General features: G+C 41.6%; 2 long non-coding RNA genes and 1 other non-coding gene across 3 annotated transcripts in view; 2 read left to right on the forward strand and 1 right to left on the reverse strand.

Annotated features, from left to right (window-relative positions):
- Positions 1 to 363: 363 nt before the first annotated feature.
- The window catches only part of LOC113612350 (uncharacterized), a 29721-nt gene continuing 5382 nt past the window's right edge, over positions 364 to 24702 (forward strand). Inside the window, exon 1 of the long non-coding RNA XR_003429834.1 lies at positions 364 to 569. This is a non-coding gene — a long non-coding RNA (uncharacterized LOC113612350). The remainder of the gene's footprint in view (positions 570 to 24702) is intronic.
- Positions 2892 to 18005, forward strand: LOC113612351 (uncharacterized). Its single transcript, XR_003429835.1, has 3 exons — positions 2892 to 2904; positions 7887 to 7889; positions 17794 to 18005. It is a non-coding gene; the product is annotated as an uncharacterized LOC113612351 (long non-coding RNA).
- LOC113612388 (U6 spliceosomal RNA) lies at positions 7064 to 7170 on the reverse strand. Its single transcript, XR_003429843.1, has one exon. It is a non-coding gene; the product is annotated as a U6 spliceosomal RNA (small nuclear RNA).

The following is a 24702-nucleotide window of genomic DNA, read 5'->3' on the forward strand; positions in this document are numbered from 1 at the left end:
GGGAAAGGGGTGGTTCCCAGGGGATTTGGGGTGACCCAAAGCTTGTGTTTGCCTGCTAGTGGGCAGAGCCAGGGCCCAGCTGGCTCCAGGGTAGGGTCTGGCTTACTGTGGGTGGACTTGGTCTGCAGACTGTGGGATCATAGTTTTCTTGCTTCTGGTATCAGCCCCCCTGGTGGATGAGGCTTGTCTAGAGGCTAGTGCAGGCTTCCTGGAGAGAAGGCCTGGTGCTTGCCCACTGGTGAGTGGAGCTGGTTCTTGGCCCTCTGTTGGGCAGGGCCATGTCAGGGCATGTCTAGAGGCAGAGGTTGGCTCAGGAAGTGTTTAGGCAGTCTGTCTGCTAATGAGTGGGGCTGTGTCTCTTAGCTGCTTGGCCTGAGACATCCTAGCACTGGTGCCCACAGGCTGTTGGGTGGGACCTCAGCTTTCCACTAATGAGCCAGGATGGCAGCTGCCAGATGCAGTGTTCACACGGTAGAATGTTCCCAAATATGGCTGACACCAGTATCTATGTTCCTAGGGTGAGCTGCAGCTGCCCCCTACCTCTCCAGGAGACTCTCCAAGACCAGCAGGTAGGTCTGGCCTAGGCTTCTATCAAATTACTTCTTTTGCCCTGGGTCTTGATGCATGTGAGATTTTGTGTGTATGCTTTAAGAGTGAAGTCTCTATTTCCTCCAGTCCTGTGGGACTCCTGAAATTAAGCCCTCTGGTCTTCAAAGTCAAGTGCTGTGGGGGCTCACCTTCCCAGTTCAGGACCCCTGGGCTGGGGAGCCTGATGTGGGGCTCAGAACTTTCACTCCTGTAGGAGAACCTCTGCAATATAATTATTCTCCAGCTTGTGGGTCGCAAACTGGGGTATGGGATTTGATTATATCACAAGTCCAGCACTCCCACCCAACTTGCTGTGGTTCCTTCTTTATGTCTTAAGTTGTAGAAGAGCTTCTCTGGTAGATTTGTCTTTTTCACTGATGGTTGTTCTGCAGATAGTTGTGATTTTGATGTGTTTGTGAGAAGAGGTGAGCTCAGGGTGTTTCTACTCTGCCATCTTGGCTGCTCTCCTCTAGTCTAGCTATTTCCTTTTTTCAGGATTTTTTGGCCCATCTCTGTTTCTGAGAAAGATTGGTGGGTAATTTTTCTTTGCTATAATGTCCTTATTAGGTTTGGGGATTAAGGTTATGTGATCTCATAACCTAATGCAAAATGGGAAATATTTCTTCATCTATTTTCTGAAAGAGTTTATGTGTGATTAGTGTTATTTCTTCTTTAAATGCTTGGTATATTCACCAAGGAAGCTATCTGGGTTTGGAATTTGTATTGTAAGAAGGTTTTTAACTACAGAATTTATTTCTTTAGTAAACATGATTGATACTTTTTATATTTTCTTTTTTTACCTTGTGTCAATTTTGTAAAGTTTTATTTTTCTAGGAATTTGCTATTTAATTAAAATTTTCAAGTTCACTGTCACATCATTTATAATATTCTTTTATATACTATCTTTCTAATATTTGGGATCTGTAATGATGCTCTTATTTGTTCCTGGTATCAATATTTTGTGTCTCTTCTACTTTTATTCTAGATCAGTTTTGCTAGGGGCTCATAAATGTGAATTTTTTAATATACTTTTTAGTATATTTGTTTTCAACTTCATTAATCTCTGTTGCTATCTTTATCATTTCCTCTCCTCTACTTTCTCTGCATTTAATTTGCTATTTTCTAACTACTTGATCTGGATACTTAGATAATTGATTTATGGTGTTTATTTTTTTCTTATACATACATGTATTTGGAGCTATAGAGTTTTCTCTGACTATGGACTAAGCAATACCCCAGAAGTATTGATATATGGTTTTTATAATTCCTCTCAAAATATTTCCTAATTTTGATTGTAATTTCCTTTCTGATCTATTAATATACTACTGATAATTATATTGCTTAATTTGCAAACCCTTGAGGACTTTTCTAGTTTTCATTCTGTAATTCACATCTAGCTATCTCCACTGCAGTCAGAGACACACATCCTATGTGATTTAAATTTTCTGAAATTAAATTGTTGAGACTTGCTTTATGGCCAAGTGTATTTTCTTTGTGTCTAGTAAAAATTTTTTTCTTAATAGTTATTTTGTCTGATATTAGTATAGCCACTCTAGCAGTGTTTGGCTAATATTTACATGGTATATCTTTTCCTATCCTTTTATTTTCAACCTAATAAATCTTTGAATCTAAAATTTGTCTCTTGTACACAGCATTGAGCTGGATCATTTTAAAAAAATCCATTATGCCAATCTCTGCCTTTAGTTTGGCACGTTTAATCTATTTATATTTGATGTAATTACTGACAAGGTAGGATTAATGCCTGAAATTTTTCTATTTGTTTTCTACATATCTTGTATCTTTTTTTCTACTAATTTGCAATTACTGATGCCTTTTGCATTAAATATTTTATAGTGCACTGTCTTAATTCCCTTCTTATTTTTTTACTCTGCTTTTTAAAGTTATTTCTTAGTGGTTTCCCTGAGTATTAGAATTAACATCTTAATTTAAAGCAATCTAGTTTGGATTAATACCAACTTCTTTTCAATCTTATACAAAAACTGCTCTAATATAGCTACATACCCTCCCCCCGCTTAGTGCTATTATTGTCATACAAATTACATTTTTATACATTAGAAGCCCATTTACATAGTTTTATAATTATTGTCTTATGTGGTTGTCTCAAATAAGAAAGGAGTAGTAAATCAACTATACTTCAATAAAATTTTAAGAAATATATTAATTAAATTTGTAATGATTTTAAAAAGTCAGAAAGGAGTACAAAAAAATTACAAACAAAAATACATTTATACTGTCTTTTATATTTACCTATGTAGTTACTTTCACTAGTACTCTTTATTTTTTGTGTATATTCAAGTTATTGTCAGGTGTTCTTCCATTTCAGCCTGAAGAGACTTCCTTTAGTATTTCTTATAGGGCAGGTCTACTGGCGATGAATTCTCTGAGAATGTCTAATTTTTGAAGTATAGTTTTGCTGAATATAGAATTCTTTTTTAAAAAATTAATTAATTGATTGATTGATTTTTGGCTGCATTGGGTCTTTGTTGCTGTGCGTGGGCTTTCGCTAGTTATGGTGAGCGGAGGCTACTCTTCATTGTGGTGGCTTCTCTTGTTGCAGAGCATGGGTTCTAGGTGCACAGGCTTCAGTAGTTGTGGTACGTAGGCTCAGCAGTTTTGGCTCAGGGGCTCTAGAACGCAGGCTCAGTAGTTGTGGCACACTGGCCCAGTTGCTCCGTGGCATGTGGGATCTTCCCAGACCAGGGCTCGAACCCATGTCCCCTGCATTGGCAGGCGGATTCCTAACCACTGCACCACCAGGGAAGTCACTGCAGGCAGATTCTTAATGACTGAGCCACCAGGGAAGTCCCTGGATATAGAATTCTTGATTGATAGTCTCCCTCCACCCCCAGCATATTGGATACGTCATTGCACTGCCTTCTGGCCTCCATGGATTCTGATAAGCCAGCTGTTCATCGTTTTGTGAATCTCTTGTGTGTAATGAGTTTTTTTTTTTTTTCTTGCTATTTTCAAGATTCTCTGTCTTTTGAAAATTTGGCTGTGATTTGTCTAGATGTGGATTCTTTTGAGCTTATTTTACTTAGAGTTAGTGATTTTCTTTGATACATAGATTTTTAAAATCAAATTTGGGAAGTTTTTTGGTCATAATTTCTTCAAATATTCTTTCTGTCCCTTTTTCTCTCCCTCCCTCCCTTCTGTGGGTCTCATTATGTGTATGTTGATATGCTTGATTGTGTCCACAGGTCACTGACACTCCATTAATTTTTCTTCATTCTTGTTTTCTTTCTGTTCCTCAGGCTCGATAATCTTATTGAACTATCTATAAGTATGCTTATTCTTTCTTTTAGCAACTCACATCTGCTGTCGAACCCCTCTAGTGAATTTTTCCTTTCGGTTATACTTTTCAGGTCCAGATCTCTATTTAAAAAAATGTTTTTTCTTTTTAGTGATATTTTCTATTTAGCAAGACATTATTTTCATACTTTCCTTTAATTCTTTAGGTATGGTTTCCTTTAGTTCTTTGAACATACTTATGATAGCTTGTTTAAAGACTTTATATGGTAAGTTCAGCATCTGGACTTCCTCAGGGACAGTAACTTCTGACTGCTTTTTCCCCTGTCTATGGGCCATACTTTCCTGTTTCTTTGCATGACTCATAGATTTTTGTTGAAAACTAAACATTTAAAATAACGTAATGTAAACATCAGATTTCTCTTCTTTTCCAGGGTTTGTTGTTTCTGCTGATTGCTTCCTTAGTGACTTTTCTGAACTAATTCTGTATTCTTTGTCATGTGTGGGCATTGAAATCTCTGTTCCATTAGCCTAGTGCTCAGCTAGTGATCTGAGAGATTTTCTTACATTCTTGGACCCCACCCCCACCCCAAATCTCCCTATCTTTGCAAAGGGGCTGTGTGTTTGTGTTGGGGCACACCTTCAACACTCAGCCAAAGCCTCAAGATCAGCCCAAGGTGAGAGATTAGTATCTTCTCAGGCCCTAATCTTCTTAGCCCTGCACATGCACATGGCCTTCTAGATCCACAGAAATATGCTGGAGTTTTTCAAAGCCCCTGATGGACATCTAACTCTCCAGATTTTCCTTTTACATTTTTGGACAAGCTTTTTGTTTGCCCTTTCTGGTATTACCTCCTCAGGAAGCTATGACGTTAAACAGTTGCTGTTGATTGCTTTTGACAAAGGCCCTGAGGATAGGGTTTTTCTTACTGAATGATCTATGAGTCAGGTCAAATAAGACAAGCTTTACAGTGGGGCTTTTCCAGAAAACTGTCAAGTCAAAGAGTTACAAATCTCGGGTGGGCTTTGTTGGGAGCTTCAAACCTGTTCTAACCTCTCCAGTGGTTACTAGGCTACTGGTTGTAACAGCTATCATGGCTGTGAGTCTTCTGGTTTCCAAACCAATCATGGAGCTGGGGAGACAGCATGAGAATAGGACAAGTTAAAATGCTACACAATTCATTCTTCTTTCTAATATTCAGACTTTTTCCTTATATAAAAACTCCTTTATTGCTGAAAGCTGGTGGTTTCTTAAGTTCTGAAAAAGTGTGTTTTTTTGGTTTTTTTACATTTTTCCTCAGTGTCTTTATTGCTGTTTTGGAGGAGTGGATTTTTTGGAGATCCTCACTCCACTGTTTTGAAAGCGCTTCTTTCTATCTTATATTTTAATTCCACATATACTTTAAACACCAAGAGACATAATTATTATCTTATTTGATCTGTTTTCGTTTAGAGTTAATGCTACACTTACCCTTCTACTGTTCATCATTCATCTACTCTTCATCTACTGTTCATCATTCCTTCTTGCATTACTGCACCTCCATCTTCCTTCTGTTTAAAAAAACTCCTTTAGTGTTTCTTTTATTCCCATATGCTAGAAATGCATGCTCTAAGTTTTTGTTCGACTGAAAATATTTTCATTTTACCTTCATTTTGGAAAGATATTTTCATTGAGAATAGAATTCTAGGGTGGCAGTGATTTCGTTTGTGCTCCATAAAGATTCAATTGGATTGTCCTCTAGGCTACCATAATTTCTGCTGAAAAATTGCCAGTCCTGTTGTTCTTTTGAAAGTAATGTGTCTTTTATCCTCTGGCTGCTTTTAAGAGTTTCCTTTGTCCTTGATTTTCAGCAGTTTTAATATGGTGTAATTAAATGTGTTTTTCTTTATGTTTATTCTTCATGGCATTCATAGAGCTTCTTGGATCTATGACATGGTATCTTTTATCACTCAGCCATTTTCTCTTCAAATACTGCTGCTTTCCCTCTCTATCTTTTTGTCTCATTCTGAAATTCCAATTTTATATACGTTTGGCCTTTTTACCATATCCCTTAAATTTTTTTTTTTTTGCGTATGCGGGCCTCTCACTGTTGTGGCCTCTCCCATTGCGGAGCACAGGCTCTGGACGCGCAGGCTCAGCAGCCATGGCTCACAGGCCCAGCCGCTCCACAGCATGTGGGACCTTCCCGGACCGGGGCACGAACCCGTGTCCCCTGCATCGGCAGGCGGACTCTCAACCACTGCGCCACCAGGGAAGACCCCATATCGCTTAAATTTTTTACTGGATGCTAGGCATTGTATATAAAAATATTGTATAGATAATTTGAGGCTCTCATGGTGTTAGTTTCCTTCAGAGAGGATTTACATTTGCCTCTAGCAGTTAGTTTGAATAAATGCAGATTACCTTAATCCAGTCTGAGTCTGAGTTGGTTTGAAAGTGAGTTTTAGTCTTTTGAAGAATCAGGCTATTTCCATTTCACCTTTATTCCTAGGGTGTGGCTCTTCTGGGATGCTAATTGGAGCCCAATACTGCTTATGAATCGGTAAAGAGCCAAGGGGAAGCTCCTGAGCCTCTTAGCCCTATGGCACTAGTTAGCCCTATGGTTAATGCCTCAAAGTGGAGCTGGGCATAATGCCGGGCTCACTTCAATGCACGCTCTTTTCTCAGGCTCTCTTTTTTTTTAAAAAAACATCTTTATTGGAGTATAATTGCTTTACAACGTTGGGTTAGTTTCTGCTGTATAACAAAGTGAATCAGCTATACCTCTACATCTATTCTCATATCTCCTCCCTCTTGCGTCTCCCTCCCACCCTCCCAATCCCACCCCTCTAGGTGGTCACAAAGCACAGAGCTGATCTCCCTGTGCTATGCGGCTGCTTCCCACTAGCTATCTATTTTACATTTGGTAGTATATATTAGTCTATGCCACTCTCTCACTTCATCCCACCTTACGCTTCCCCGTCCCCGTGTCCTCAGGTCCATTCTCTACATCTGCATCTTTATTCCTGTTCTGCCTCTAGGTTCTTCATAACCATTTTTTTTTTTTTTTAGATTCCATATTTATGTGTTAGCATACGGTATTTGTTTTTCTCTTTCTGACTTACTTCAGTTTGTATGACAGATTCTAGGTCCATCCACCTCGCTACAAATAACTCAATTTCGTTTCTTTTTATGGCTGAGTAATATTCCATTGTATATATGTACAAAAATATGGAATGCTTCACGAATTTGCGTGTCATCCTTGCACAGGGGCCATACTAATCTTCTTTGTATCATTTCAATTTTAGTATATGTGCTGTCAAAGCGAGCACTTTCAGGCTCTTTCAGTCCTAACTGTCTTCAGACAACAACAAAAATGTTTAAGTAAACTTTTTATTTTGAAACAATTTTTTAATTACAGAAGTTTGCAAAATAGTATAGAGTTCCCATGTATCCTTCATCCAGTTTCCCCTGTTGATTACATCTTGCCTAACCTTTTTACATTTGTCAAAACCAATAAGTTAACATTGAAATAATGCTATTAAGTGATCTACAGACTTTATTCAGATTTCTTCAGGTTTTTCAGGATGTCCTTTCTCTGCTCTAATACCCAATCCAGCGTACTGCATTGTGTTTAGTTGTCATGTCTGTAACACCATCTGTAACCATTTTATCAGTCTTTATTATTTGTTTTTCACAACCTTGATAGTTCTGAAGAGTACTAGTCAGGCATTTTGTAAAGGATCTCTCAGTTTGGGTTTGTCTGGTGTTTTCTCATGAATAGACCACAAAGTACCATTCTCATTACATCATATCAGGGGGTACGTGTTATGAACTAAATGCTTGTATCACCCCCGGCCCCCCCCCACCAAATTCATGTGTTGAAGCCCTAACCGCCAATGTGATGGTATTTGGAGGTGAGGCCTTTGGGAGGGAATTAGGTTTAGATGAGGGAGGTGCCCTTATGATGAGATTAGTGCCTGTGTAAGACTAAACAACAGAGAGCTTGTTTCCTCACCCTCTCTCTACCATGTGAGAACAAATTGAGAAGGTGGTCGTCTGCAAGCTAGGAAGAGAGCTCTCACCAGGAACTGCATCTGCCATCACCTTGATCTTGGACTTCCAGCCTCCAGAACTGTGAGAAATAAATGTCTGTTTAAGCCACACAGTCTGTGTTTCTGTTTTTGTTTTTGTACAACAACCTGAATTAAGACAGTACATGATGTCAACGTGATTATTACTGGTGATGTTAACTGTGATCATTTAGTTAAAGTAGTGTCTGTCAGATTTCTCCACTGTAAGGTTAGTGGTTTTCCCTTTCTGTACTATATTCGTTGGAAGTGGGTCTCTAAGAACAGCCCACACTCATGGAGCATTAAGGTCCACATTCATGGAGAATTAGGGAAAAGTGTTTACTTGCCTAACTTGAAATTCTTCTGTATGGAAGATTTGTCCCTCGAACAGATTTTTACTTTTGTTTTGATTAAACCAGTGTTTCCATTTCTTCTCAGTGAAAGCTAATTTGTTGTGGCTGCTTCTTAAGTCTGCTGCATTTCTTAAAAAAAAAAAAAGTACATATATATATATAGAGAGAGAGAGATAGAGAGAGAGAGAGAGAGAGAGAGGAAGAGAGAGAGAGAGAGAAAATGATTAACAGTGATTATCTCTGACATCTGTGACAAATGGGATTATATATATACATGTATTTGGGGGGGTTCCATTTTCTACAGTCCTGTACCATTTGCATATTTTATAATAAGCATGTATTTTATTTTATAATCAGTAAAAAAAACAATGATACTTTCTCCATTTTGTAAAAATAGCAGAAAAAAACATTTTTGTTCCAATGATCTATGACTATGTCTCAGTGAAGGGAAAAATCGAGTTTACCATCTGGATTATTTAGCCCTCCGAATTACATCTTTTCCTATAAATTGCATTTTTGGATGTTTGAGGCACAGGGAGCTGCACTCTTGGGTTAGTATGCATGATGCCAAAAAACTGGGGGTCTGTTGTTCCAATTCTGGACCCACTCTTTCTGGCTGAGTGATCTTGACCAATACCTATTTCTCTATGCCTCTGTTTTCTTGTGAGAAAGTGGAGGTAATCATTATACCCACCCCAGGGGTTGTTGTGAGGAATAAACGAGATAATGAATGTGTAATACTTTGTATAGTGCCTCACCCACAGAATGCTTAACTCATGTTAACTATGATTATTATTAGGGGCCAAGTGTAGGCTCAGAGGGGAGTCAGTCTTGAGCTTAGTCATTCTGGATCCTTCTCTTTACTGTATCTCCCTTTAGAATCCTGCTTATTGTCATGGTTCTTTCAGATCTAATTTTCTCTATAATTTGGGTTGCTAAGCAATAGTGCGATTTTCCACATTGGCCAAGCTTTATAAATATGTAAGTGAAATAACGGAGCCAGGAACAGGTCCAGGTCTAGGGGCTTGCTTTGCACTCTTTGTTCTGTAACAGTGGAGTTTTTTCTTCTTTTTAATCAAATAAACAAGCAGCCAACGCACTTCAGTCTCACCATTATCTCTCCTAGTCGGGAATTAGGTCCGATCCCCCAAGGGCCTGGAGCTGAGCCCAGTAGCTGGAGGTGTCAGGCTATGGTGACCGAGGATGCTGAAGCATCTGAACTCAGCAGGTGCCAGGACGGATGACGCCCCATGTGCGCATTAGCGCAAGGCACCAGGGGACCAACCCAGTGCCACGTGTGTTGAAAAGCACTGAACACCCTCTGCAATGTGATCAGCTGATTACTTCAATGGGAGCTTGTTTCGTTCCTATTATGGAGACTAATCATGTGTTGTTTGGATGTGTTAGACATTCCAGCTCCAATAAAGACATCAGTGACCATGAATACATGAAATGTGTTTGCATTTCCAAGTAGTGGGTTGAAATTTTATCATTTTCTATTTCTCCATCTGTGTCTCATTATCCTGAAGCAGCTCCTTCCCTGTTTGCTGGATTCTAGGCCCAGGGTTTCATTCAAATGAACCAGTTTTCAGACAGCAAAATGAAAGGAAAATTGAATAGTTTCATTCATTTCCAACAGAAAGGAAAAATGAAACTAGGTTTCTTCCCTGTGCCTGTGATGACTATAGACAAATCTGTGTGTTCCAGGCATTGTGCTAGGAGTTTTGTACACGTGACCTCATTTCCTCCTCCCCCCAGTTCGGCAAGGTCACCATTATTTTGTACTCCTGGGCCAGTCCTGGGCCTGGTTGCTCTATGATTGGATCCAGCCTTCATGTTTGCTTAATTGCTATCCCCTCCTGAAGGTATGGCTTGGCTTTCCCTCTCTGAGTTTACAGAAAGTAAAAATAGTAATTGTCAATCTTTGTCTCTTAAGTATGGGATTTTTAAACAGAAAGATTGCCTGTTGAACTTGAACACTACGCCGGTCCACGCCGTGTGCCGTGTGTCCTGCCCAGGTCTCCCCTTGCTCCTCCTCCCTTTCCTCTTCTTGCTTCAGGCCTCTGAGCTATTTTTACTTACCACACTTCTGACACCAAATGTGTGGTGTCTTGTCCACACCATTCTTCCAGCTGTGGGTCCTACAATTCAGTTCAATTCTGACACCATCTACCTGGAACCAGCATCAGATCCCACAAGTGAAGGGCTCAGTCCCACAAGACTGCTCCCACTTCAGATGCCAGTTACAAGTCCCAGGTTGTCACTGGTACTTTTGACCAACTAGTTATAAATTTAGAGGGTTCCCACAACCCCCTCTTCAAGTTTGGTAATTCGCTAGTCCAACTCACAGAACTCAGGAAAACACTTATGATTAGAAGTTTATCAGAAAGGATTCAACTCAGAAACAGCCAGTTGGAAGAGATGCATAGGGCAAGGTATGGGGGTGTGCACCACCCTCCTAGCACTCCGACGTGTTCATCAACGTGGAAGCTCTCCAAACCCTGCTATTTAGGGTTTGTATGGAGGTTCCATCATGTAGGCATGATTGATTAAATCATTGACCATTGGTGATTAACTCAATCTCCAGCCCCTCTCCCCTTCCAGGAGGCCTGGAGGTGGGGCTGAAAGTTCCAAGGCTCTAATCATGCCTGGTCTTTCTGGTGACCAGCCCCCATCCCCCCAGCCACTAGTCATATCATTAGCATACAAAAGACATTGATCACTCTGGACTTTCCAAGGGTGTTAGGAGCTGTTGGCAGGAACCAGGGACAAAGGCCAATACTTATTTTTTATGACATCACAGCTGGATTCCCCCAGCCAGTCAAAAAGGGCAGCAGAAGCTGGGGTTCTGAGAGTGAGAGATGCTTTGGGCAGCTTCGGTCCTTGACCCCAGCTGCCTTATGCTTCTCTATCTGTGTCAGTCTCCTAGATTCTCCAGAAATGCCTCCTGTGACTTATTGGTCAGTCCAAGTGTGAGAGTAATTTCTCTCTAATTGCAGCAAGTATGAAGTGGGTGGCAAAGTCAATTTTTGTGGGAATCAGACAGCAGGAAGGATGTACAAGTAGAGCTTGGCTTCTGCAATGTAGGTTGAGACCAGAAGCAGGCACAGGGAGTAGGTGATTAAAATGAAAGTTTCAAATAAAAGACACAAGTGGACCGGGGGAACAAGGCATCTCTGTCCTTGGTCTCTAGTTGAAATATTTCTTTAGACTAAGAACAAGACCTACTTTCTTCATGACAAAGGCAGGTGGATATGTTACCCTGAGTTTCTATACTGGCAGGTGGCAAGCTTGTGTGTACGTTGAGTTTAAAACAGTTCTTGCAGACTGTCAAACACACCTTTTGTTTAACAGGTTGATCAACACTACCTCCCAGTCAAAAACCACTTGGAGCAGACAAGCTCAGAAATTATGAGTATCTGCCTAACCAAACTTGAACAGATCAAAAGTCTTGCAGGGCACTATGAACTGAATGTGTGTGTCTCCTCCAAAGTCATATGTTGAAACCTAATCCCACTGATGGTCTGTGGAAGTGAGGCCTTTGGGTGGTGATTAGCTCATCACAGCAGAGCCCTCATGAATAGAATTAGTGCTGTGAATGAAAAATATTGCCTGCCATATCAGTAAACAAAGGACTTTGCAGCCATCAAGCCATCACATTAGAGCCTTGCCAACGGTGAGCTCAGGAAAGAAACAGAATGCCCGCCATTACAGCCACCCCCAACGGTGCGCCCTGAGGAAACTGAGGATGAGAAAATACAAGATACTGGCCCCAGATAGCTGATGTGCATATCAAAGGAATGATTTCAATGAGCCCAGATTCTTGCATCTTCACATACATAGAAAAGCACTAAGTTCCTTAACTTGAGATATCTGTTTTTATTTTTTTTAACAGCAATCTTTTGATGTTTCTACTACCTAGTCTTAGCTGCAAAACTCCTATATATCTTGGCTACTCCCCGTTGCCTGTTCGGAACAGTCGCTCAGAGTTATCTGAGATGCTGTGTGTAGGGCTTGAAGTCCTCAGAAAGTCCGCAGAATAAAACATAACTCTTAACTTTTAGGTTGTGCATTTTTTTTCTGTCAGCAGTGTCCTTAAAATGGGGACCTCAGAGAGCTCTCTTGCCCCTTCCACCATGTGAGGACACAGAGAGAAAACAGCCGTTTATGAACTAGGAAGCGGGCCTCACCAGACATTCAATCTTCTGGCACCCGGATCTCAGACTTCCCAACCTCCAGAACTATGAGAAATAAATTCTATTGTTTAGAAGTCACCCGGTCTATGGTGCTTTCATTACAGCAGTCCAAACTGATTAAGATACAGGGGGAAATAAGTTACTCCGGCACCTTCCTTGTTGAACAAAATCTCAATAGAGTAGTTTTCTTTTGGTCATACTTTGGTTCAATCAATATATAATATTTTCTCTAATAAACAATGCTGACAGTTCACATGGGCATTATAACTACCTTATAAAACATACCATGTTAACATTTCCTTTTCAGGACTTGAGAGTTTTTACAGACTCAGCCTCTTCAAAAAGGCTGAGATTATGAATTTTCCTTCTGAACTCCTCATTCCATGGTTATGCTTCCAAGTGGGGGTCCTCCCCACAGGCTGGCCTCCGTTCCTAGCTCCACAGAACCCTCAAATCTTTGAAAGCATCCTTGTTTCCTTACTACAAGATGTCACAAGCCTTGCTACTGTCTTACCCCAAGTCCCCTCCACTCCCCACCCCCACCCCGTTAGGAGGGCTCTGGTTCCTTTTGGTAAAAGATGGCAGCAGAAACCTGTGGACTTTAAAAAAGATGGACAACCTAAAATTTGAGAGTTATGTTTTATTCGGGATCTTACTGAGGACTATAGTCTGGGAATCAGCCTCTCAGAGAGCCCTGAGAAACTGTTCCAACCAGATAAGAGAGGAGCTAGGATACATAGTTTTTCTGAAAAAACAAAACAAAAACAAACAAACAAAAAACCATGTAGCTGAACATCAAAAGATTACTGTTAATCACAATAAACAGACATCTCAAGTTAATGACTTTAGTGCTTTTCTGTATATGAAGATGCAAGGGTCCAGGCTCATTATTCCTTTGATATGCACCGAACTATTTTGGGCCAGCATCCTGTTTTTCTCCATCCTGAATCCCCTCAGGGCACACTGTGGGAGACAGCTGCAGTGGCTGATGGCTTGATGACCACAACATTTTTTTTGTCCAGAGGCCTAGATTTCTGGGTCCTGGGGGTGAACACCATGTTATGTTACCTGCTCTCACTGGGTGACTCCATGGACACCACACAGTTTTATTTCATCGACGGTACAGGAGCTTCACTAAAGCCCTTATATAAATGATGGGCTTCACTAAAGCCCATCATTTATATAAGAACTTTTCAATTTTTTTTTTTTTTTGCGGTACGCGGGCCTCTCACTGCTGTGGCCTCTCCCGTTGCGGAGCACAGGCTCTGGACGCGCAGGCCCAGCGGCCATGGCTCACGGGCCCAGCCGCTCTGCGGCATGTGGGATCTTCCCGGACCGGGGCACAAACCCGCGTCCCCTGCATCAGCAGGCGGACTCTCAACCACTGCGCCACCAGGGAAGCCCAGAACTTTTCAATTTTTAACTCTTCCTTCTGGGTTACCAGCTTTCTTCTTCTCTTTAGATACCATGGTATATGTCACATCGAACTGCACATATGTAACGTATCAGTTACAAGGCTCTCCAATGATTCTGTAGCATCAGCTATTAAACAAAAAAGGCCCATATTATCGAGCCCTTGAGTTAACTTCCCCACTTTATTCAATGTATTAGAAATGCATGGAACAGTATAACTAGAACAGTGACAATTTCTCCTAGGGTTCTGTGCCTTTCATTGATAAAACTATCTTATTAAAATCTCATAGAGAATTCCCTGGCAGTCCAGTGGTTAGGACTCGGTGCTTTCACTTATGGTGCCCAGGTTTGATTCCTGGTTGGGGAACTAAGATCCCACAAGCTGAGCTGTGTGGCCAAAAAAAATCTCATAAAGGAATACTTCAAATATATTTGCATATCACTGCAAATATGCTGAAACAAAGCCCATATTACAAAAATAAAGGCAAACAAACAAGAGAAGTTTCTTGACTTTATATTCCCTTCTGCCTCTCATTTCTTTGTTCCCCTTTACAGAAATATCTTCAGAAGTGATGCTATATTCATGGTCTTCAATTCATGTCCTACCATCCTCCCTGAAACATACTCCAAAATGATATCTGCCTCCACTATTCCAGAACTGCTGCAAGGTTACCAGTGACCTTCCTGTGGCCACATTCAATGACTACCTCTCAGTTCTCATCTCACCTGACCCACCAGGAGCATACCCAGTGGACCTTCCCTTTTCCTGGCAAAGCTCGCTTCACTTAGCCTCCAGGACTCTGCACTCTCCAAATTTTCCTCCTACTGCTCTGGCTGCCCCTTTTCAGGCGTCTTTGTTTATTCCTCCTCAGATCCTCAACTCCTAAACTTTGGGTGCCCTGGGGCTCAGTCCTCAGGATGTGTCTATTCCAACTCCACTCCTTTGGTGATCTCAATCAATTTCATGACTTTAATTACCAACTCTTATGCCAGTTACCTCCAGATTTACATCTCTAACTCAGACCTGTCCTTGACATCTAGACTTGTATTATAACTGAGCTCCTGATCAACAATCTTCCCTTGGATGTTTAAGGGACATCTCAGAGTTAACATGCACCCAAAAGAAACTGCTGATCTTCTCCCAAACCTGCTTTTCATTCAGTCTTCCCCCAAATAGTAATAGCTAGCACTTAACCCAGTGCTTACTCTGTGCTTTGCACTGTTCTAAATGTTTTATGATATTAACTCATCAAGAAAAACAAACGACCTGATTAAAAACTGGGCAGCGGATCTAAATAAACGTATTTCTAAAGATGGCATACAAATGGCCAACAACTACGTGAAAAGATGTTCAGCATCACTAATCATCAGGGAAGTGCAAATCAAAACCACAATGAGGGCTTCCCTGGTGGCGCAGTGGTTGAGAGTCCGCCTGCTGATGCAGGGGACGCTGGTTCGTGCCCCGGTCCGGGAAGATCCCACATGCCGTGGAGCGGCTGGGCCCGTGAGCCATGGCTGCTGAGCCTGCGCGTCCGGAGCCTGTGCTACACAACGGGAGAGGCCACAACAGCAAGAGGCCCGCATACCACAAAAAACAAAAAAACCCACAATAAGATACCACCTGTTAGAACGGCTATTATCAAAAAGACAAGGAATGACAAGTGTTGGCGAGGACGTGGAGAAAAGGGAACACTTGTGCACTGTTGGTGAGATTGTAAATTGGTGCAGCCACTATGGACAACAGTATGGAGGGTCCTCAAAAACTCAAAAATAGAACTACCATGTGATCCAGGAATTCCACTTCTGGGTATTTATACAAAGAAAACAAAACACTAACTCAAGACATATCTGTACCCCTGTGTTCACTGCAGCATTATTTACAATAACCAAGATATGGGAACCATCTAAGTGTCCATAATATTATATGTCAAGTATACCTCAAAAAAAACAAACAATCAAACCAAAAAGAAAAAAGCCTCATGACAACTTTATGAAGTAGCAATTATTATCTCCATTTTATAGATTAGGAAACCGAAGCATAGAAAAGTTCAGTGACAAGAAGTTAAGGACTCAGGCATTATGTGGCAAAGCCCTTCGGAACGAGAGCTCCACGAGAGCATAAATCCTTTTCTGTCTTATTTGTTGCTGTATCTCCAGGTTCTAGAACAATTGCTGGCACACAGGAGGTGATCAGTAAATGGTTATTGAATGAATGAATGAGGGTACAAGAGAAAGTTTCAAATATTTAAACATACCTGCAGAATTAGTACAATCACAAGGCCTTTAATCAGCTGGAACACTTTTACCCAGGCTGAACCACAGTGGTTTTCAGGACAGAGTGTGGGTGTATAGCTAGCAGCCAAGGTGCAGAGATGGCTTCGCTTGGTCCATGGTGTCTGGGGATATGGATACACTTTTCCTTCTCACCACCCTGCCCCCATGCGCAGGCCCTTAGGGGAGGCTCAGGTGCCCGGGCAGTGTATATCACATCTGTAGTGCTGCTGTGCTCTCCTCGTTCTGTCAGCAGAATAATACTTGCTATTATTTTTTTTCACTGCTGATCTTCCTGAAACTCTACTAAGTGCTTTATATGGACTAACTCAATTCTCTGAATCCTAAATGGTAGGCCCTTTGATGAACACCATTTTACAGAGGAAAGGTAAGCTGAGATGTATTAACTAACTCGACCAAGATCACAGTCAGTAGCAGATTGTAGAGGAATTGGTTTATCCCGAGGCAGTCACAGGTGAAAGCACACCGTTTCTGGTGAGCTGGGCGTACAGGAACGGAAGAAAACGCCTGGCCGAGTCTGCACCACGTTCCTGGGGCCTTTTGCCCTGGGGCACGCTGGGCTGATCTGCTGCTGGTCTTCAGCTAGTGCCCAGCTCCCACCACTGTTTGTACTGGCCAGACGGGGGCATTGTGCTCGGGATTCCCCCGATCTCAGAGCTCTAGAATTGCTTGGGTGCCAAGGGTGGGGGAATCACTTTGGGTTGGAAGGCTAGAGGGCAGTGGGAACTTTGTGGGCTTCTCAACTTGCAGGGTACACACACGTTGGGTAACACTATTACTGGGTTGGTCAAATTTTCACTCCTATTCCATGCCTCTTTCCTAATGTCTGCACACTGCAGTGCAAGCTTAACCACTTTCAGGACTGCTTGCTGAGTAACGATCACTTTTACCGTTTTTCCTAAGAAGTCATGTGGTTCAAACAACAATCCCCTTTGGACACAGGCGTGGGAATCAAAACCTTTCACACAAAATGTTAGAAAAGCTTGTGATTTTGAAACACACCAGTGCCTCCTTTCTGTTCTCCATTTCTGTCACTTTCATATTCCTGTGCACTGGCCAAGGGTGTTGTCCAAAATCACACCAAACAGCATGACCACTCTTGAACTTTTCTTCCTGGTGGTTTCACCACTGACTTGCTCTTTTTTCTTTCTTTTTATTTTAACATTTGTGTTTTTAAAATTTATTTATTTAATTTTCTTTTTGGCTGCGTTGGGGCTTCGTTGCTGTGCGCGGGTTTTCTCTGATTGCAACGAGCAGGGGCTACTCTTCTTTGTGGTGTGCAGGCTTGTCATCACGGTGGCTTCTCTTGTTGCGGAGCACGGGCTCTAGGTTCGTGGGCTTCAGTAGTTGTGGCTCGCAGGCTCTAGAGCACAGTCTCAGTAGTTGTGGCGCACAGGCTTAGTTGCTCCGCGGCACGTGGGATCTTCCCAGACCAGGGCTCGAACCCGTGTCCCCTGCGTTGGCAGGCGGACTCTCAACCCCTGCGCCACCAGGGAAGCCCTTTGTTTCATTGTCTTTCATTTGAGTGGAAGTAACAGGCAGTGAGAGAACAAAGTAGCATCGTCCCAGCGCGACTCATATTTATCAGATCTGGGCTATTTGGAGGACAAGTAAAATATTTTTTTCAGAATTGAAAACAAGTGTTCAAACAAACTTTGTACACAAATGCTCATGGCAGCCCTATTCATAATAGCCAAAGTGTGTTAATAGCCCAGATGTCCATCAACAGATGGATGGGTAAACAAATTGTGGTGTATATATACACAATGGAATATTATTCGGGCATAAAAAGAAATGAAATGCTGATACATGTTACAAAATGGATGACCTTAGAAACCAAAACGCAAATTTCATTTTATTATTAGTAGTAGTAGTAGTAATAGTAGTAATAGTATTTGCCCACGCTACGAGGCTTGTGGGATGCTAGTTCCTTGACCAGGGATTGCACCCGGGCCCTTGGCAGTTAAAACGTGGAGTTCTAACCACTGGACTGCCAGAGAATTCCCCTTATGTTAATTGTTTAAAAAGATGCCAGATAAAAAAGACTATATACTGTGTGATTCAATTTATATGAAACATACAGAATAGGGAAATCCACAGAGACAGAAAGTAGATTAGTGGTTGCCAAGGGCCTGGGGGAGGGGGAAATAAGAAGTAACTGCTTAACGTGTATCAGTTTTTCTTTTTGGTGATGCAAATGATCTAGAAATATATAGTGGTGATGATTGCACAACATTATGAATGTAATAAATGTCACTAATATTTATATTCTGTATATTTTACCACAATTAAAAAAACTTTCCTAGAAAGCAAAAGGAAAAAAAAATCTTTTTCAGAGCTCTTTGGGCGTTATCTCAAAGTAATATTTACCCTAAATTCCCCAAAGGGAAAATTAACCAATTAAGATGTTGATTACACGGATGTATGCATTTGTCAAAACCCCTTGAATGGTACTTAACATTTGTGTGTTTCACTGTATGTAAATTTTATCCTAATAAAAATTAGCCAACCAATAGTAACAAAAAATACAACTGTACTACATACAAAACTAATCTGTGGAAATGTGATATTGTACTACCTATAGGGTAGGTTGAATTACACAGCTTCCAGGAATCCAAGTATTCATCTACACTCCCGTGTAGGGCTCTTGGAAGCATATCATAAAGTTATTTCAATTACCACTGAAATCTAGAAGGAAATCCCATGTGGAATTGCAATCAGGGTAGATGTTCAGCAGCCTGGAGGTCACAGCATGTGCCTGTTGCAGACGCTCACAACAGTAAGCAGTTTGCTTCCTGGTCACAGGAGTCTGAACGTAATTTCACTTGAAAGTTCTTCAGCTGTACAGCAGTCAATACTGACAAATATCCATTGCAGATAAAAATGTTTACAGTTGTTACATTGCTAGCTAATCCATTGCTATATCCTTAGGTCACCCTTGCACAATATAAAAAATCATGTGTTATTGTACCTGACAAATGCATCACTGAGAGATTTTTCTTCTATTTCAATTAGAAGCATCCAGTAACACTATTCCAAACAGAAGCAAATATTTAACAACATTCACCAAATACTTATTAAATGTAAGGTACATAGGATTATAATATTAGCATTCAATTCTGTATCCCCAAGTTCACATTAAATAGATTTCTCATTTTTTTATCGAATTGGAAGTTGAGGGTGATTGAGAAAGCTTTCAGTTCTCAAGGAATTTGGTCAGTTTTAGTGCTTATCTCTTCCTTGCTCATTTTTTATACCAGATAGAAATGGGGTTATATGAACAACCCTTTAAAATGGCCTAAGTTAGATAGTGCAAGGGGAAAAAGTGAAACTACATATTCCAGGAAAACAAAAATCTGATACAGGAAAAAAGTTATTATAAAACATTTCTTGGCTCTGCATTAAACTTTCATATTGTCAAAATATTTATCCTGTTTATTAAATTTCAATGTTTAGAATCTATAGTTAGACAACATACAGATATAACTTTGACTGTAAGAAAGAAAATAAATACTGTTAATTTTGTCAGTGTAAAAGTTCAAATTGTAGAAGGTGAAAGGCAGAAGGGAGAAGAATTCAAAGTGAGGGGGCTAACTTCATCTCACAAAGAAGGAGCCAAGGGGCTTCCCTGGTGGCGCAGTGGTTGAGAGTCCGCCTGCCGATGCAGTGGACGCGGGTTCGTGCCCCGGTCCGGGAGGATCCCACATGCCGCGGAGCGGCTGGTTCCGTGAGCCACGGCCGCTGAGCCTGCGCGTCCGGAGCCTGTGCTCCGCAACGGGAGAGGCCACAACAGTGAGAGGCCCGTGTACCGCAAAGAAAACAACAACAAAAAAAAGTAGGAGCCAAAAAGGACTTCCCTGGTGGTGCAGCGGGTAAAGCTCCTCGTTCCCAGGGCAGGGGGCCCAGGTTTGATTCCTGATCAGGTAGATCCCTCATGCATGCCACAGCTAAGAAGTCCGCATGCCGCAACTAAAAATGATCCCACGTGCCGTAGCTAAGACCCAGCGCAGCCAAAATAAATAAATAAATATTAAAAGAAAGGAACAAACCAAAAAGAAGGAGCCAAAAGACACTGCATAATTAATGGAATTAGAAGTAAAGATGTCAGTATATGACTAAAAGTTACTGGGGCAGACATAATACCTAACCAATATCCACTCCTCTCTGCCTCTTAGTAACAGAACGGGCACCGTTTCTCAGTCTTGACACTATTGACATTTTGGACTGGATAAGTCTTTGCTGTGAGGGGCTGTCCTATGCATTGTAGGATATTTGGCAGTATCCTAGCCTTTACCCACAAAATGCCAGGAACACCCCACCCCTATTCGTGACAATAAGAAATATCTCCAGACATTGCCAAAAGTCCTGTGGGGGACAAAATCACAGCTGGTGGAGAAACACTGGACTAGGGTAAGATCACATACACATCACTATATCTTAAAATATCCCTAGAAGATTCTAATATGCAACCAGGTTTAAGAACCACTGATCTAAGCCAGTGATGTCAATCCTATTTCTTACAGGTTTCTCCAGCTCCCTGGCAGCTAGATGTGACCTTGTGGCATAGTTCTGGCCAATGAGATTTAAGTAGGAGTTTGCTGGTGAGAGGAGGTCTAAGAAATCTTATGCTTTCTAGATAAAGGGCAACCAACACAGCTTCTGTTTCTTGCCCATTGTCTTATTCCTTCTTTGTATGCAGATGTGAGGTCTGGAGTTGCAGCAGCCATCTTGTATTCAAAAGGAGACGACTAGTCTATTAAGGACAGCAGAGAGGAAAGCAAAAGAGAACCTGGGCCCTTGCGGGTGGTTTTTGGCAGCTGAACTAGCAATAAACTGGATTGATTAAGTGAGAAAAATATCTCCCTATGTGTTTAAGCCACTGTAGTCAGGTTTCTATTATTTGAGGGAAGAGCAATCACAACTGCTAGAGTTACAAATGTAATGAAGAGAGAAAGTAAAAATGTATAATACTATACTGGTGAGATGGGGCAGGGGAGGAGAGAGAGTGGTATAAACAAGCTAAATACTCATCTCTCATAACAGGAAGTCTAAAGGGATAAATCAAAAATAGTTATATATACCCAAAAGAATTGAAAACATATGTCCATACAAACCCTTGTACTTGAATGTTCATAGCAACATTATTCATAATAGCCCCAAAGAGGAAACAAACCAAATGTTCATCATCGACTGATTAACTGATAAACAAAGAATGGTATGTCCATACAATGGAATATTATTCAGCCATAAAAAAGAATGAAATACTTATACATATTACAATATGGATGAACCTTGAAAACATTTTGCTAAGTGAAAGAAGTCAGATAACAAAAGGTCACATACTGTGTGATTCTCCTTATATGAAATGTCCAGATGAGTCAAATCCGGAGAAACATAAGATAGATAAGTAATTGTCAGGAGTTGGGGGGAAGAGCAAGGGGGAATGACTGCTAATGAATACGGGTGGTTTTTTTGGGGGGGTGGGGGGATAAAAATGTTCTAGAGTCACATAGTGGTGATGGCCACACAACGTTGCACATATACAAAAAAAAATCACTGCACTGCACTATTTAAAATGATGAATTTTGTTCCATGTGAATTATACATCAATAAAAAACAAAACAAAAACAAGAACAGAGACAGCTACGTAAGTGAAGTATTGGAGATATGGAAGGATCCACTGAAAGACAGACTTGAAAGTGATTCCTTCTTAGGAGCAAAACAAAGAAACAATTGCTTTTCATTATTAGCCCTTCTGTATCACTTGATTTTTTTTTTAATATGTTCGTGTTACTTTGGTAAGAGAAAAAGAAAAAAAGTGGCATAAGAATATTTCTTTCTTTGTAGCCTTGGCTAAGCTAGCGACTCTAGTAAGGAAGAACTTTTTCTCTCTCTCATTTCCAGGCAGGTTGCCAATTTAAATGGCCTTCCTTTCCTGCTGATCTCTGCCAACTTGGTGTCAGACACTGAGAACTAGCTTCGAAGTAAGAAAGCTTCTAAGAAAAATAAAAAGCACATTCTTAACTAAAGTCACACATTTATAATTATTCAGGCCCATGACTAGCAGAATGTTTTTCATAGTGGAGAAAAAGTGAGGAGTATCCTAACTCAAAAATAAACTCTACCTCCCTTTAAGAGCTTTGCACAAGAATAAAAACAGAGCATGTTGAGCAGCAAAGACCTGTCTCATAAATTCAGATCTCAGCTCCAAACCAGTGGGACTGATGTACGTGGTCATTAAAGACAGAACTTTGCAGATATCAGAGCAGAAATGTAGGCTCCTGGGCAATCTATTTTCCTGAAGAAGGCACTTTCCCTCTGCAAAGGACTATGAAAGGCCTATAATGCAAGGCTTTTAACAGATTGATTTTTAATGAACCCACAGTCCCAACTTCTTACAAGCTGCAACTCCAATTCAGAAGGAAAAAAAAAACCCAAAAAACAGACACACTTTCATTAGATGCCCTGTGGTTTCAGCAGTGGGTTGACTGTTTTTTATGTTTTTTATTTTACATTTTTTTAGATTAATTTGTTTTTTTCTTTATTTATATTTGGCTGTGTTGGGTCTTCACTGGGCTTTCTCTAGTAGCGGGGAGCGGGGGCTACTCTTTGTCGTGGTGCGCGGGCTTCTCATTGCGGTGGCTTCTCTTGTTGCGGAGCACGAGCTCTAGGTGCGCGGGCTTCAGTAGTTGTGGCTCTTGGGGTCTAGAGCGCAGGCTCAGTAGTCGTGGTGCAGGGGCTTAGTTGCTCCGCGGCATGTGGGATCTTCCCAGACCAGGGATCGAACCCGTGTCCCCTGCATTGGCAGGCGGATTCTTAACCACTGCGCCACCAGGGAAGCCCCTGGTTGACGGTTTGATGGCTGAGAGTGACCATGGAGGGGGATGGAAACTGGTGTGTTTCCCCCCAACCCCACCCCCGTTTCTGTCTCCCTGTGACTTTTGCCACATCCATAAGTAGAACCTAAAGCAAATGGATTCAGAAGTGCATTTAGCTTCTCCTGTTTACTTCTGGTGGTTGCCCAACGCAGAAGCACAACTACTTCCCACTTACAGCAAGGAGCAAAACCTCTGGCTCCTAACATGGATGAAGACTCTCTTGAAGTCAGTCGGTGTGTTTTTAGTTCTTCAGGCCCAGCAAGATTTTTTTCTCATTCAATCCACTTTTTATACCACAATCTCACATTTTCTCTCTACTTTCTTTAAGCATTCTGAGCCTCATGTGACCTTCCCACCCCCTCCCACCCAGGGGAATTTTTTCGTATGCTCAAGGAGTTACAGGGGATGGACAGTAGAAATTGGATGCTGTCCATCGATCCCTGATCTAGCTGACCTCACTGACTGCCTTGGTGTTATTTTCATCATGCCCCACAGCAAGCAGGCCCAAATGGGAGGATTCTGGTATATTTTAGTTACCAACCCATATAATGTTTCCCAAGGGCACTGCCATTTTGAGTCTAGAAGGCCTATATGAGCCAAAGGAACAATGATGGTAGATCTTCCAATGCTACGGTTGAGTCAGGAAGAATTCAGCTCCCACTTCATACACCATCCCTCATAATGAGGAGGAGGGCACCCCCCCACCAGAATGAGCAGCAGGATGGCTGCCGATAGCACCAGGCTCACCTCCTGTTAGCTGCATAACAACCGTGAAAAGGAGTGTCTCTTTCCCAATAGTTCCAACGAAAGTCTCAGAACTGAATCCCATTGGCCTGGTTTGAGTCATGTGCTCATCCATGTACCAATCACTGTGGCCAAGTAAGAGGATTCTGATTGGCCATGCCTAGGTCACGTGCCCACCCTGCCTGGAATACATGGACTGATTGAGTGGAAGGGAAACCAGGGTTGTAGCTATCGAAAAAAGGGGGGATGCATGTCAGAGAGACTAGAACAATGGCTTTATATATGTTTACTTAAAGAACAAAAAACCACAAGAAGAAAAGATGAGGACAAATACTGGGAACAGGAAAGTCACTCATAACCCCTAGACAGATTCATTTTTGGGAGCAATCTCTACATACCTTTTTGACTTATTTATTGAGCATTCAGTGTACCCAGTGCTCTAAGCTTAGCAAGGAGGTCGGGACTGTAAGACTGGGTCATAAAGTAAGCACACTTACTTTTGATCTAAATGACCAAACTGCCTCAGGAAGATTTCATCTATGTACTCCACTCACAGTGCCTAGAGCCCCACTTCCCTTCCCCACCGCCCCAGAGCAGCACAGCTGGAAAACTCTCCTCCCACAGAAGAGATCTCTTCCCAGGAAGGCATTCTGAGGAGGCTCCACCTCCACCTTACATCTCTGAGGCCGACAAGCTGGGAAGGCTAGAAAGTGTCTCTTACACCCTTTCACCTCCTTGTGGGAGGTGCCACACCCTATTCTGGTGTCCTTCCCTCCTGCGCCCCCTCCTGGCAGGAGATGGCTTAAGGCAGGACCTTTCCAGGGCCATTTACATTTATTCACAGGGCCTGGGAAGGCTAACTGGTGGAATTCCAGACATCAGACCTGCAGTGGAGGGAATCCTATCATTTGATGT

The sequence above is a fragment of the Aethalodelphis obliquidens genome, unplaced genomic scaffold, assembly GCF_003676395.1.
Source record: "Aethalodelphis obliquidens isolate GAN/ISIS:26980383/991018 unplaced genomic scaffold, ASM367639v1 scaffold75, whole genome shotgun sequence".
NCBI lineage: Eukaryota > Metazoa > Chordata > Mammalia > Artiodactyla > Delphinidae > Aethalodelphis > Aethalodelphis obliquidens.